The 14282-nt window shown below is 37.2% G+C and overlaps 1 protein-coding gene across 25 annotated transcripts in view; it reads left to right on the top strand.

Moving 5' to 3' along the window:
* Nucleotides 1-14282, top strand: part of MBNL1 (muscleblind like splicing regulator 1) — a 195814-nt gene that overhangs the window by 58792 nt on the left and 122740 nt on the right. The gene's annotated exons all lie outside the window — the stretch shown is intronic.

Genomic DNA, 14282 nt, shown 5'->3' with positions numbered 1-14282 from the left:
GAGCCTTTGAGATGGCTCTGTTGTGTGTATGTATGTATGTATGTATATACATGTGTATGTATATACATACATACATATATATATATTAAAAGTCTCATAGTTTTATCCTTTGTTTTGCAAAAAAAAAAAATAGTGCTATCATATGCTTTCCTTAATAACATGGGGTGAATTAACTGAAATAGTTAGCTCATAAGCCAACATACAATTCACTCAGATGTTATGAGTGCCCTTAAGAGTTAACTAGTTCAGTTAATTGCTTTTTTTTGGGTCCAGATTGGGCTGCTCCCTTCGCTAAAGTTTTTTCTCCAAAGACTCAAGGATATTATCTTCAGAGTAGGATAAAAAAAAAAAAAAAGGTATTTACAGTAATACAGATAACTTACAATGTTAGATTATTCTTAATGTCCTAATCCTAAAGATCAGTAAGCAAAAGTTATAAGTTATCATGGGGTCCTTTCCCCCCCCCCTTTACTCTAAAGACATCATTGAAGGGCACAGTGGCTGTAGCTTTGTGAACATGTATTCCTACATTCATGCCGACTGAATGTAGGTGTAATTAGAAACTGGGATCCATAAAATGAGGGGCAAAGGGCTAATTACACTTGTCGGTAAACAGCTGTGTCCATAAGTAACCCTGTTTTGACCCAATTACTAGTAAATCCAATTTTTAATCCTACAGACAGTTGATGGTGCACTGGTAGCTGCAAAATGAAGGGCATTTAACTTGGCTGTGACATTGAGTGGTTTCACAGAAGACTTGCCTCCACAGCATTTGGGAACATTGTGGAACATTAAAATTCAGTTGCTATTTTTCCATTTCAAAATATTTTTCTTAGTCGCTGCTCACTTGTGGCCGCAGAACAGTCCCCCTTTGAGTAGAGTAGCAGCTTTGCTTAGAGACGTGCTGTGTGGTTAGCAGGATTCAACCGCCACATCAAGGACTTTTTTTTTTTAAACAACAAATAATTTGAAGATTTAAAATTTACTGATGAAATGAACCCATTTTAGCCGCTAATCAATGCAGACTTCGTCTTTCTTCTTTGTCTAAGAGAAACTGAAATTTACTTCCTAGTCTAAAACCTGATTTAAAAAAATATATATTTTGATTTGAATCTGAGGAAGAAGACACAAATGTATCTATGGTGAAGCTTCATTCCCAAAGCAATAGTTCCTTGAATGTGAGTGAAATAACTATATTTAGAATTAATTTTAGAATTTTTGAAAAGGTAATTAAGTATTCATGTTTCAAAAATTAGTTGTCTTTTATATATAATTTTAACACATGTGATTCTTAACACAGTGTTTGGAATCTGACCTTTTATATAGTAGTCTTCCTGTGTTCAATTTTGTGGCTAAAATAGATCAAAAACATATTTAAAAACAGTTAAAGTAAGCCTGTGACTCATGCCTGAAGTTCTGAAATTTGGGAGCATTATGAGATTTCCATGCCAGTAACTGCTATATCATTTGTATTGTCTCAGAGAGTAAACGGAAGGAATTGAGAAAACTTGCAATTCCTGACTTCTTTAATAAAATGTGTTCTGTGTGTTGCTGCGATCCACAGTCCAGCCTTTTGTGAGTTCTTGAGCCATGAGATGGAGGTAGCCTGTGTAATCGACTATTTTTAGCAAGTTAGAAAAGCAAACCAAATCCTCGCCGCAAGGACCCTGTGAAATAGCTGTACCCTTCAGCTGTGCTGTTTCAGACTTTGGCCAGGCTCCCAGGTGACTTACGTGTATAGCAGACTTCTCTACTTAGAAGAGGAGAATTTGTTTCATTAAAAACACAAGTCGAACAGTTCAGAAAAGTCGTTATGCAAAAGAAACCAATCAGCATATGACTAAAGGCAGTAGGAGGAAAATTAGCCGATAGTATTTTAGTTGCCCATTGGTGATGTTAAAGTTTAAATAATAAACTTAGATTAAATTGACTAGATGAAAACAGAATTTTGTATCACAATAAATGTGTTGATAAGTAAAATGAGAATACATCGTAATGAGGGATATATATATATATATATATATATATATATATATATTAGCAGTGGAATGACAACAATAAGAAAGAGCTAAGGCTGTAATAATGTGCACTGGTTTATAACTAAACAATATTTTAAGCACTTAATGTTTGTCACTTAATTTCTTTTAAACTTGCAGTCTTAATATACAACAGTCTAAAAGTATTTTCAAATTCAGAATTAAATTGCTTGCAAACTATAGATTTGAGTGTTTTAGTAACACCAGAAACCCTGAATATTTTAAAAGGTACACTCTTTGATTCTAGAGGAGATTTTTTTTCTTATGATTTCTGAAGAGATGACAAAATAGAAAAAAAATTAAAAGAAAAATATCAACCCTGCAAGCTGCCATTAGAACATTATGTATCAGAAATTATTATGTAGTTAATAGTTAATGGCAAGTTACCTATTTTTTTTTTTCCAGCAAATCTCCAAACTAAAATTTAGGTAGTTGATGGAAAGAAGCCTACAGAATGTATTTTAATGTGATGCCAAGTGATCTGTATTCTAACAAAGCTTTCACCACATGATGAACAGAAATAGACTATTGCATATTGATTCTTTTTAAAAAAACCATTTATTTTTCAGGTACTCGGGGAGTGGGGAGATAGAATCTTTATGTTTATATCTATTTTCCAAAAATATAACAAAACTTTTATATTTGAAAACTCACTTGTTCTTTTATCCCATTAGGCAATTTTGTTTAAGCTAATTAAGCGTTTATTTCACTGTCATACACATTTGTGTATATAGATAGCACAGCCGATCAGATTTATCCGATACATCAGAGATCGGGTCCCACCGCGAGGTGGCATAAAATCAAGGGCACTGAGTGAGCACATTGGAAGGGTAATTGGAGACCTGGAAGAATATATGAAATACAGAAGCCAGCTGTTAGAAGACACAAACAAGTGAGCATCTAGGTAAATGAACAACTAGAACATCAGTCAGTGAGGCCAGTCCAGCCTCTAGCTGCTCACACAGGACAGGGCTAGCGTAACTGGACTTTATGAAGTGGTCCTGAAGGTCTTTGCAGTTAAATGTTAGGAGACCCTCCATGGTCAGCACAGTGTATCTTCAACGTAGCAGTTGTCCCTGGTGCTGCTCTTTCTAAATCCGCAGCACAGTCTTTTCATCCTAGCTTTTCGATGGGCTTGACTGATAATCCTGACAAAGTGGGATCTGCAAGTTTCAGACTAAACGTCCAATTTTCAGTGACAGCTTTGACCTGGCAGGCTTCTAATTGCAATGGCTTTTACTAAGAGTTTTGTCGTTGTTATTGTTGGATTATTGTTTGCTAATGGCGTTTCCTATGTGATATTAAAACTTGGACATATTGTTATGTATAGGTACATATTCAGTGTGTCTTTCAGGGACAGGTTGTCACAGGACTTCCTTGTTTGCCCATAATGACTTTGGACATGAACTAACAATAAGGCATGACTTGTGTAGCGGTGTGTATCATGTCAAAGTTCCAGGTGTCTTCTCTAAGCAGAAAGTGCACAGCTCTGTCAAGAACACCCTGTAAATGTGCTGTGATGTCATCAGCTTTGACATGAACTTTTCCTTAATGAAATTCTCAATGGCTGTAGCTGCTTTGGTAATAAAACTTGATTCCTTTACCTATTTATATTCTGATAGTTAGAATTCTTTTAGAAACATATATACTTTTTTAAGAAAGTGCAGGTTTTTTAACTTTTGGACATATTTCAAGCCAGGGTTTGAATCCTGCTACCTAAGGCCCTACTTCTAGAGCTAGTTAATTTGTTTCCTTCCAGAAGATTTTTGGTACACTGCTTCTATTTCTATTTCTCATTTAAACCTTGTGTGGGTGACAAACTAAAAACAACTTAAACCTAAAGCACTGTGGCACTTACAGTTGAGTTCAAACTTTCATTGTGACTCAGACTTCTAAACCTACACAAAATTCTGATTCCACAAACCGCCTCAAAACAGTTGCATCTACAAGACTGTTGTGACTGAAAAGAGTCCATGCAGCGTGGGGTAAAAATCCTCCAGGCAGGAAAAGCGTGACATCCGCCCAGTTTACTCCAGAGGTGAGAAGTGGAACGTTTCTTAGACCCAGAACAGACACACCTCGGAACCTGGTTTGGGAAGCTTATCCTGTCCTTTTCCTTGCCCAGGATTAAGTGGAGGATTTCAGTTACCAGCATCGCTAATCCATTACCTTTCATGCTGAGCAGTGTCTATGCCTTCCCACAGACTTAGATAAAGCTGGTTATTTTCTTACAGAGAGATCCTATTGAGGAAATTGTGAGTTGTGTCTTTGGTTGGTTGTTTGTTTTTAACTTTAGCAGGAACACATCTCATGCTTTTAGATAGGGAGCAATGTTCTATATTAACAGGCCAAAAATTATGACAATCAGTGGGCATGGATCAATAACCAGATGGATTTTGATTTAGCACTAACGATAGTTATTAATAATATGTAGAAACTTCAGTCAGAGCAACTGAAAGCTAAGCAAACTTAATTGTGTGGTGTATAATACATTATTAGAATAGCGATTTCTCTGTGAATTTCAGTGTAAACAAGAGTAATTCTAGTGAGATCTTATTCTAATATTTATAATGAACAGAGATTTTAATTCTAATAGTATATTTCTTCTACAAATAACATCAACTACACATCACCTACAGTATTATTCATATCCTCTGGCATGTTTTTAAAAGATTTTCACTTTGAGGTAAAAAGTTTGATTTGTTAGAGATAAGATTTCTATATTATAAGGACTTCTGTTTTGAAAATTACTGATAGTTATAACCCTTATACATTACAATTTGGCTGAAAGGCTGTCTCCTGGGTATCTTTGGCCTTGGTCGTCTCTGACCTCTCATCTTCTTATGCTTCATCTCTGAGTTCTTTCCAGCTTCCTGATTGTTTGGCTTTCTAGCTGTTGTTTCTGATCCCTCTTTATGTTTTTCTCTGGAGTCACACAAAAATGACTTAGACACTTTTGTCTTTAAGGAATTACAATTAGCATTGCGTAACAGACACCCCTTACCCAGCATGTGCCATTAGCAGAGTAAGGGTTTATATTTTAGTCAGTTGTCCAGGCCTGTATGATGACTCCATAGTCATTAGAACAAAGGTTTCTTCATCCTTAGTTCCTGAGGAGCACATGCTTTCAACCTTAAGATTATTTCAAAATTGCAAGATGGCCACTGTGGCGCCAGCCATCAGCTCTGCCATTCCCTGAGGCAGGAAGAAGCAAGGGCAAAAGAGACACAGCCCAGCTCACTTAGGCTCCTTTGAATAAAGGTCCTTTAAGCTTCACCCAGTGATTATTCCTGGTCTCTCATTGGCTGATTTTGGCAGCAAGGAAAGGTGGGAACTGTAGTCTTCAAAGTGTTGCTTGAAATAAAATCAGGCCTTTGATGGATAAGGTTGAAGGGGAGAAGGAATTTTCAGGAGGGCAGTCACTGGGATGGGAGAGTTAGAGCGATAGTCCCGCCCCCCCCAGGAAGCTTCCAGAGTTAAGTAACTCTTGAAAAACACCTGGGTCTAGGAGGTTGCTGAGGGGAGATCACAATGGAAGAGAAACCTTTATCTTCTTATCTTGGTAAACCTGTCATCACTTCTGGTTAACCAGGGCTGTCTTTTTCTTTTCTTCCAAATTTTGATATATTTAGTCCATAAAACCTGGCATATCATGAATGGATTGATGTTTACTTATATAGAAAAAGAAAATGGCTTCATTTTTATTTTTTATTGCCAATGTATATTTATGTACACAGTTACGTATTTATAACTGGACTGGAACAGGAACACATGTCATAAAAACAGGTCTCCAATGATTTTACTTGGCAGAAAGAACTTATAGTTATTCTGATACCTATTTCTACTCTTCTACAAATGTATTTGTTTATTTTCTCTGAAATAAAAGTAAAATGAGTTAAGATTTATTGAAATTGCTGTATGCTGGTCAGTATTTTTAGCGTTTTTTAATTTTTTTATAGTATTTCTCTTTGAGAAAGTTACCTTTATTATGACCATTTCACAGATGGCCACACTGAAGGACAGAGAAGTTAGGTGATACGTGCCAGGTCACTCGGCCAGTAGAATGTGCACGCCAAGCCTGATAATCTGACTTCACAGCCTCTACTTTTAGCCACCTTTCCCACAAACATTGCTTCTTAATTTACACATCTACATCATACAGATTCCACAAAGAAAGCATCTGACATCAGTGCTTAAGAATAAAATTTAATGTTTAAGGTGAATTTATGACACAGAACCTAGAACAGTAAATAGTGAAGTCATTATATGTTAACTAATGAATCAATGAGTGTACACAAGATAGCATCAAGAACCCTGCCATCAAATTTGAAAGATTATATATTTGTTCTAAGTATATGGCCATATAGAGAAAAGGTTGTAAATGAATCAACTTCAATAAGTAGGCACTGAGTAAACTATATAACTGCCGCCCAATGTATTAAAAAATGGCCTATTCCAAAGTTTCAAGGTTTAGGAAGCCTTTTCCCATAGAGTCAATATGGTTAGGTCATCAGGCCAACCTGGGGAAGCTAAGTAACGATAGGATGCTTGAGTTACAGTCCTGTACAAATAGTGCCCTGAAACCCCAGTGATTAATTAAACCCAGGAGACTCCACAAAAGCATTCGAAGTACCATCTTATCATAAATCTTAAGGACTACTAGCGTCAGAGACCCCAACTGCTTTTGTCAAAATGTTTCTATGGAAAGATGTATGTCAGGTTTCAGTGTGGGGCTCCAGGAGTTCACCTTGGCCGAGTGCAAAGGAAGTGGCCTCCCCCAGGCCCCTGGGACACATTCCCCAAGTCAGTGCAGGAGTTGTCTGCAGCTCCCAGTTCCGGTTGCTCTTGACCCCTGGAGCTGTTCCCTTTGCACAAGACGGAGGCTCAGGATCAGCCAGGACTAAAGACAAAGCTGGTGAGGGGCTGAAGCCCAAGCTTTCTCAGGGTGGAAAGACCTCTTTGTCAATATGACTTCCAAGCAACCCCCTTTCTTTTCTTTTTCCTAAAAAAAACCTCACTTCCTTTTTTAATGCACTGCCTGTTGATCCTGAGTCTGGTCCACCTTGAAACTTAATATTAAAATGACCAGCTTCTCTTCTTTCTCTTTTCTTTCTGAAATTTTCATAAGAGTAGCCGTTTTGATACTGTTGCTTTCTAATTAGTAGTAGCCATGGGGAAATAGGTGAATAATGAAAATAGCAAACTAAAAAAAAAATTTGGGGGTCATTTTATTACAGGATATAGCCAAGGGATCAGCAATAAAGAACCAGATGTGAGAGGAAGGACATTTAGGAGGGGATTGACGGTGGGGATTCCATAATTCAAGGAGTGTAACTTAAACTCTTCCTAGGTCAACCTTTGAGAAGGCAGATACTAAAACACAGTCCCCGGTGGCTGATCGCTCATGGGGAGGCCAGTGCATTGGGTGGTGGAGCTGGAATTTAGAGGGGGAACTTGTCAGCAGCCATTGGAAGGTCAGTGGGAGAGGAACTGAAGGAAAAGGGAGAGTCTTTGGTGGTTTATCTTTCCTTTTTCCTCTCCCTTCCCTCTCACAACTATTCATTCTGAGACCACAAGTGGAAAGAGGAGAGGGAATCCTCCATAGGAGAGTTCCCACAGCCACAGGCCACCACACTGACGCAGCCGTCCCTGGTTCATCATTGGTCAGCTGGGGACCACCTGGATTTCCACCCCAGGTCACAGTTTTGAGTCTTGGCAGCATTCTTTTGCAGCCATCTTGATTTACTCCACAATATTTATATGTATTTTTTAGTTTGGTAATGCTAGTTGAGACTCACTAATTATTGAGACTCAATACCCTGAGTGCTCAAGACCTCGTATGATGCCAGGCATCTTAAGTGAGACTTTATCTCTCTGTATAAAATTCACACTTCGTGTGTAGGCTTCTGGATTTCAGAATCACTTATGGTTAAGTCTAGGCTCTTCTCAGATAAGGCAGGAAGCATCTGTGTTAATAGTCGACAGTAAATTACAGAAAGCAAAACATGGAAAATTAAAGTTAGAAAAGCTGGGAAGCTTTTCTATCATTTTCAATTTTCTGCATAAGCACGGACATAATCAGTGTTTAGGATCTGCTTGTGATGGATAAATTACATCTGTAATTCATTCTTTGCATGTTACTACATTCAGAAGATAATTTGCTTTCAGATATCTTTGTTCATCTAATATTCTAAAACCGTTCTTAGACTGAAAATAAGTCTAGTAACATCTCCCAATTCCAGGAAGCTTTTATAACTAACCAGTGTGAGTTTACCAAATGGCCCAAATTAAAAAAAATAAAAGGTTTTAGAGAAAAACAGAGTCATATTTATTATGCTTAAAGGAAGATTCCTCTTTGGTAGATGACATTGCTCCTTATAAAACAATTCTCCTTCAAGGGAGACACCTGAGAAATGAAGCATAGAGGAAGAAATAACTAAAAAATTCATTATTTATATAAAGAATCCTGTTAATAAATATCTGTATTCTGAATGACCTAACTTTCTTCACATTATCTCATATCTGTTCATGGCTAAGTGGAAACTAATGAAATCTAAATCTAGCCATGAGAAAAGATTATCATCATGATTTTATTTATTGAACTTTTTTTCCACTATTATGAACTTTTACTCCCAAACATTGCCTTCCATGAATCATAGTGGAGTAATAAATTGAAAACAAATGTCCACATAAGAAAACCCAGTATAGTACAAAACAAAACAAAAACCCCTCAAACTCAGATGAACTGAAGAGTGATTATCCACACTGAAGAGGAGTCATTTCCATTGCAAATTTTTGCATGGTGGAATCAATTTAAGTAGCTCTCCCAAGGCCTTTAAAGTATGATTAACAGGTAGTAGCTTAAAATGTAACATACATATAATGGTTTAAGTATGCATAGTGAGAAATACAAAATTATTTGATATATTTTTAGAATCTTTATTAGATACCATTGTCTTCTGTATTTCCCATTAAGGATGAACAATACCAAAAGAGAGAGAGAGTGAGTGAGAGTTTTAAGATTCTAAGACAAAGCTTGGAAGTGAAGTGCAGGGCACCAGATAAGGGAATTTTCATTTCATAAATACCCTTATGATTCTTTTTTGGTATAAAATATAATATTCTTTCTAATTCAAGGAAGTTGTATAATTGATGTTCCTCTAATGCATAGAATCATGAGACATTTGTGAGAGTTTGTTAGTTTTATTTCATGCATTTTACTGCATGTTTATAATAATATTGGCAACAAAAATGTACTTAAAAACCTTTGCAAATTGTATATGAAATTAAACCTACATGAAAACATTTACCTACCTCTTTGACAATGTTTCATATTATGTCTTCCTTTCCAATGCCACACTTACGTATTTATGACACATTTTAATATTACATTTTAAAATTAATACTTAGGAATACAATTTTAGAAATTAATTTTAATTTTTTGTATATTTGTTTAGTAATTACTATATTAATAATGCTGAAATATCTAGATTTAGTAAGAGGAAATGTTTTCACTTTAATTTTATATGATGTATTTTTATACTTTAATTTTAATGATGTATTTAAAAATAGCTCACCTCATTTTTCTTAAGAGTTTGACATTATATGTAATTGAAACAAAAAACAATTTGTAATACTTTCAGCAATAAATTTAAATAAATAAATGAATAAATAAAAAAGATCGAAATGGAACAAACTAAAAAAAAAATAAAAAATATTGTATATAGTAAACCAGTAATGGCAAACCTTTTGAGCTCGGCGTGTCAGCATTTTGAAAAATCCTAACTTAACTCTGGTGCCGTGTCACATATACAAATTTTTTGATATTTGCAACCATAGTAAAACAAAGACTTGTATTTTTGATATTTATTTTACGTATTTAAATGCCATTTAACAAAGAAAAATCAACCAAAAAAATGAGTTCGCGTGTCACCTCTGACACGAGTGTCATAGGTTCGCCATCACTGTAGTAAACGGCTACTATGCAAATTGACTGAACAGCGGAATGACCAGTCGCTATGACACACACTGACCACCGGGGGGCAGATGCTCAATGCAGGAACTGCCCCCTGGTGGTCAGTGCGCTCCCACAGGGGGAACGCCACTCAGCCAGAAGCTGGGCTCACAGCTGGCAAGCGCAGTGGCGGTGGCAGGAGCCTCTCCTGCCTCCGCGGCAGCACTAAGGATGTCCTACTGCTGGCTTGGGCCTGTTCCCCTGCCGGGAGTGGGCCTAAGCCAGCAGTAGGACATCCCCCGAGGGCTTCCGGACTGCGAGAGGGCACAGGCCGGGCTGAGGGACCTACCCCCAAGTGCACGAATTTTGTGCACAGGGCCTCTAGTGTAAATATAATAATCACTGATTGTGTTTTGTTCCTGCTAAGACAAAAAGGACATGTTTGCTCTCAGAAAAAACATGAATTTAGGATTATGAAATTCCTGGGCTTACTGTGTATTTAGTAAATATTAGTTTAAATTGTACTCCTGGATTGTTAAGAGATGTATCTCAAACATTACTGTTCATTATATGATTTAACATGCTCTCTGACTAATATATAATTATTCTCACAGAGCCATTCATTAGATGAATAATAGCTTGGACAAAAAGAAAAGGAAATCTTTAACATCAATAGCTAGTGTCATGAATACCTTTCCTGAAATGATTGGAAACTCAGTGCCTTTTGGCCATCCTCTTGAATGTATCAGTTTAGTTAAATAGCCATATAGATATGTTTTAACAAAATTGATTGTCTTTGATCTATAAATTCATACTTGTTTAGTGTCCAAAACCAAATTGATCACAGGGAAATGTAAGTTGTATTTACCATCCTTTGATTTCATTTCTTTGGACATTTTCTTCATTACTATTATTTTGGTGTTTTCTGAGTGTCTAGATTTGCCTCTGCACTCCTTTCCTTGGGAAGACATTTACAGTTAATATTATTTTATAGCAAATAAATGTTGGTGCTAGGAATAGTGAGAATGTGACCACTGGTGGTTTTCACTTAGTCCCAATGCTGCCTTGGAATTTTTAATCAAAATAAGATCTTCAGAATAATTGCAAAAAGCCATATGCAAAACTCCGTAAACAACTTTTTTTAAAAAATTTGTTTCTTTCTCTCTCTTTTTAAAAAAAATACATTTGATTGATTTTTTACAGAGAGGAAGGGAGAGGGATAGAGAGTTAGAAACACCGATGAGAGAGAAACATCGATCAGCTGCCTCCTGCACACTCCCTACTGGGGATGTGCCCACAACCCAGGTATATGCCCTTGACCGGAATCGAACCTGGGACCTTTCAGTCCGCAGGCCGACGCTCTATCCACTGAGCCACACCGGTTTCGGCTAAACAACTTGTTTTATGACATAGAGTAAGACCTCGTTAAGAACCCAAAGCATGAAGTCAGCTGGATCGAGGTTGGATTCCTTCAGTCACTTCCGGGTAACTTCCCTTCTCCTAGTCTCAGTCTCCCCCTGTACAAAATGAGACCAATGCTTCTGCTTGGAAGGTGTGTGAGGATTCTGTGAGGTCAGTTGTATAACATAGGTCACTTCATGCAGTGTCTTGCTCAGTGTAAATATTCCATAAATGGTAGCTGCTAGTGTTCTTGTTTGAATGTTGGAATTCAGTCCAAGTCTTCTTTCCCCTTATGAGAAGAACTTTGCCTTATGTCAGAATACATGTCATGTTAATTTGAATATTGTATTACGGGTATCTATGTGTTACCTTATTAGAAATCATGAAAAGTGACTTTTATCTGGAATGTGTATAAATGTGCATTATCAAATACTAGCTTATTTACTTACCTGTGACCAAGAGAAAAATACCCCTTCACCTCTTAACGTGTGGACCATTCACTTACAGCTCATTGAGGTTGTATTCATAAAATTGTTAAGTATTTCTATCATGGTCTAGGCTGAAAACCCATTTCTTAAATGCAGTTACCCATGAATGAACAAGTGGTGATAACCACATCTGTTCCAACTTTAATTTCATTTCAAACTAATGCTCTATGCTGGTCTGAAACAATTCACACTTGGTATTTCAAATACTGTGTGATCGCACAATAATGTAACATCTACCACTTTCTCAAAGTTGTAAAGAAGCACCCAAGTCCTCATTTTTTCCCTCATTTTTTTCTCCCTCTCACTATTACTCAGAATTAACAGTGATCCAATTCTAGCCCAGTAAAGTAGTCTCTTAATTGTGCCAAGATATGCAAAGATGCTGGCTGAATCCACAAGTTTGGTTAGAAATAGGAGAGACTATATCTTTATACAGCAAGTGGGCAGGGGGAATCCTGATCCTTGATTTTATTGGTTCTTCGGGAATAATATAGCCTGATTTCATTGGTTCTTCAGAAATAATATTGGTTCCATGGCCTTCTCTGGGTTTTCCTTTATGGTTGGGTGTAAATGTTGTTATTCTCTAATTCTGCACATGAGTTGTGCCCGTACTGTTTGATTTACTGTGCCATACCACTACCTCCGCCTTGGGACGATTGATTATTGCCCATTCTGTTCTGTGCACTGATTATGTGGCAATGAGTTCATTGTGTTACTTGATGTTGAAGGAAGATCAAATATATTCAGAGGAGATGCTTGTAGTTTAATTGAGTTGGCTGTTAGGCCTTTAACATGTTGAGAAACAATCAGGAGAAAGTACAGGAGAACCTCTGAGGGCAGGGAACATAAAACATTTGTTTTCAGCATTTGGAAGATGCCAAAAATTGTGTAGCTTTAAGGCCTTCCTGGAAATAATGGCCAATTGATATTAGTTAGCAGATGTGTAGAGCCTGGAATTTCTGACCCTCCTCCCCCACCCCCCACTTCTGTATTTTTCTTTTGAAAATCAGGGTAGGTAGCACATTCAGATGCTCCTGTATGATTGAGAAAAATTCACTTCTCTTTAAGAATGATTTCCTATAGAAACTACCTATTCTTGGACAACAGTAGAAATAACAAGCTAACAAGCAGATGTTTATGTGTCAGTGTGTGCTCACCTATTGGGGGCATTGCAGAGGGAGAAAATGAAATGAAATGATTAAGCTAGGGATCAAATGAGTTTTGTTTCATGTTTCATAGTTAAAATTATTTTTTTCCATGCAAATTACAACATTTGAAGTGAGGCTGATACTTATTTTCTCTAACATTAATTGTTTGAGTTTCCCAAACTTTAGACAATTCATACTTGATGTAAAAACATTAACCTTCAGAATGAGATCATGGTACCATGATCCCCTAATGAATGTTACCTTTTGTTTTAGCAGCTCAGCTGGCTCGGAGCCATGGAAAAGTTTTTATTTCCCATCAGCTCCAAGGTGGGAGCCAAACCAAAGTTAAAGAAACATTTTCCAGCAGACAAGTTTCTGCAGATATTATCAACAGTCCAAGAGCTTGCACTCAGGTCTCTCTCTCTCTCTCTCTCTCTCTCTCTCTCTCTCTCTCTCTCTCTCCCCTTATGGAATTACTAGATCAGGAAAAAACTATTGAAATACTGAGAATGAAAGTAACTTTCATGTTAATAAAGGAGCTCCTTATTAATCCTTCCCAGTCACATCTTGGCCTCAAAGTTTTCTTACTTTTTCAGAATGTATTTGCTTTGGGATGATTGACAGAGGATCACTCTCTCCCTGTGTTATTACCTTCCAGGGCTTCCTGCCACCTCTGGGTTGTTTGGCTAGCATATGATTTTTGAAGAATGAGGGAACATAAACATTCTGACTGGCTTTTTTTTTTTTTTTTATGCCTGTTCAAAACCTGGCCTCAAAAGACCTGCCAGTTCAGAAATGTAACAGTAAAAATAGAGAGTGTATAAGAGATGGTGCCAATTGGACCACTTTGCTGCAAATACCTAGTAGACCCAAGCCTTCCCCTTGCTGAGTGATCAACCATACTCACAGCAGGATCTGCTTCAGGCCCGGTGAGTCAACGCTTATGTGGCATGCCCACTGCATGCCAGATAGCATCTCAGGTACTTTTCCAGGCTTCCTGCAAAAGTGAAAGAGACTTGGAAAGGTGTATTTCTCCTACCACTTGCCCCACCACCTAAACCTACTCAGTTGGAGTCTCTAAACCAAGAGACATGCCCAGATACTATTTTGTAAAAGCTACAGGCCTTTGGATAACAACCACTTGTTTAATACTGCTGAGAAATTCAAGGGAACACAGTATTTTTGCCATGACTTCTCAATCTATAGAGAAGACGGATTTTTCTCCTAAGGATACAGCCATCTGGAAGTCTTCACA

Source organism: Myotis yumanensis, unplaced genomic scaffold (genome assembly GCF_028538775.1).
Source record: "Myotis yumanensis isolate MYYU_CA2020_CCGP unplaced genomic scaffold, mMyoYum1.0.hap1 SCAF_2, whole genome shotgun sequence".
Classification (NCBI taxonomy): domain Eukaryota; kingdom Metazoa; phylum Chordata; class Mammalia; order Chiroptera; family Vespertilionidae; genus Myotis; species Myotis yumanensis.
The sequence above is the reverse complement of the archived record's forward strand: the minus strand, read 5'-3'. Positions and strand labels throughout refer to the sequence as shown.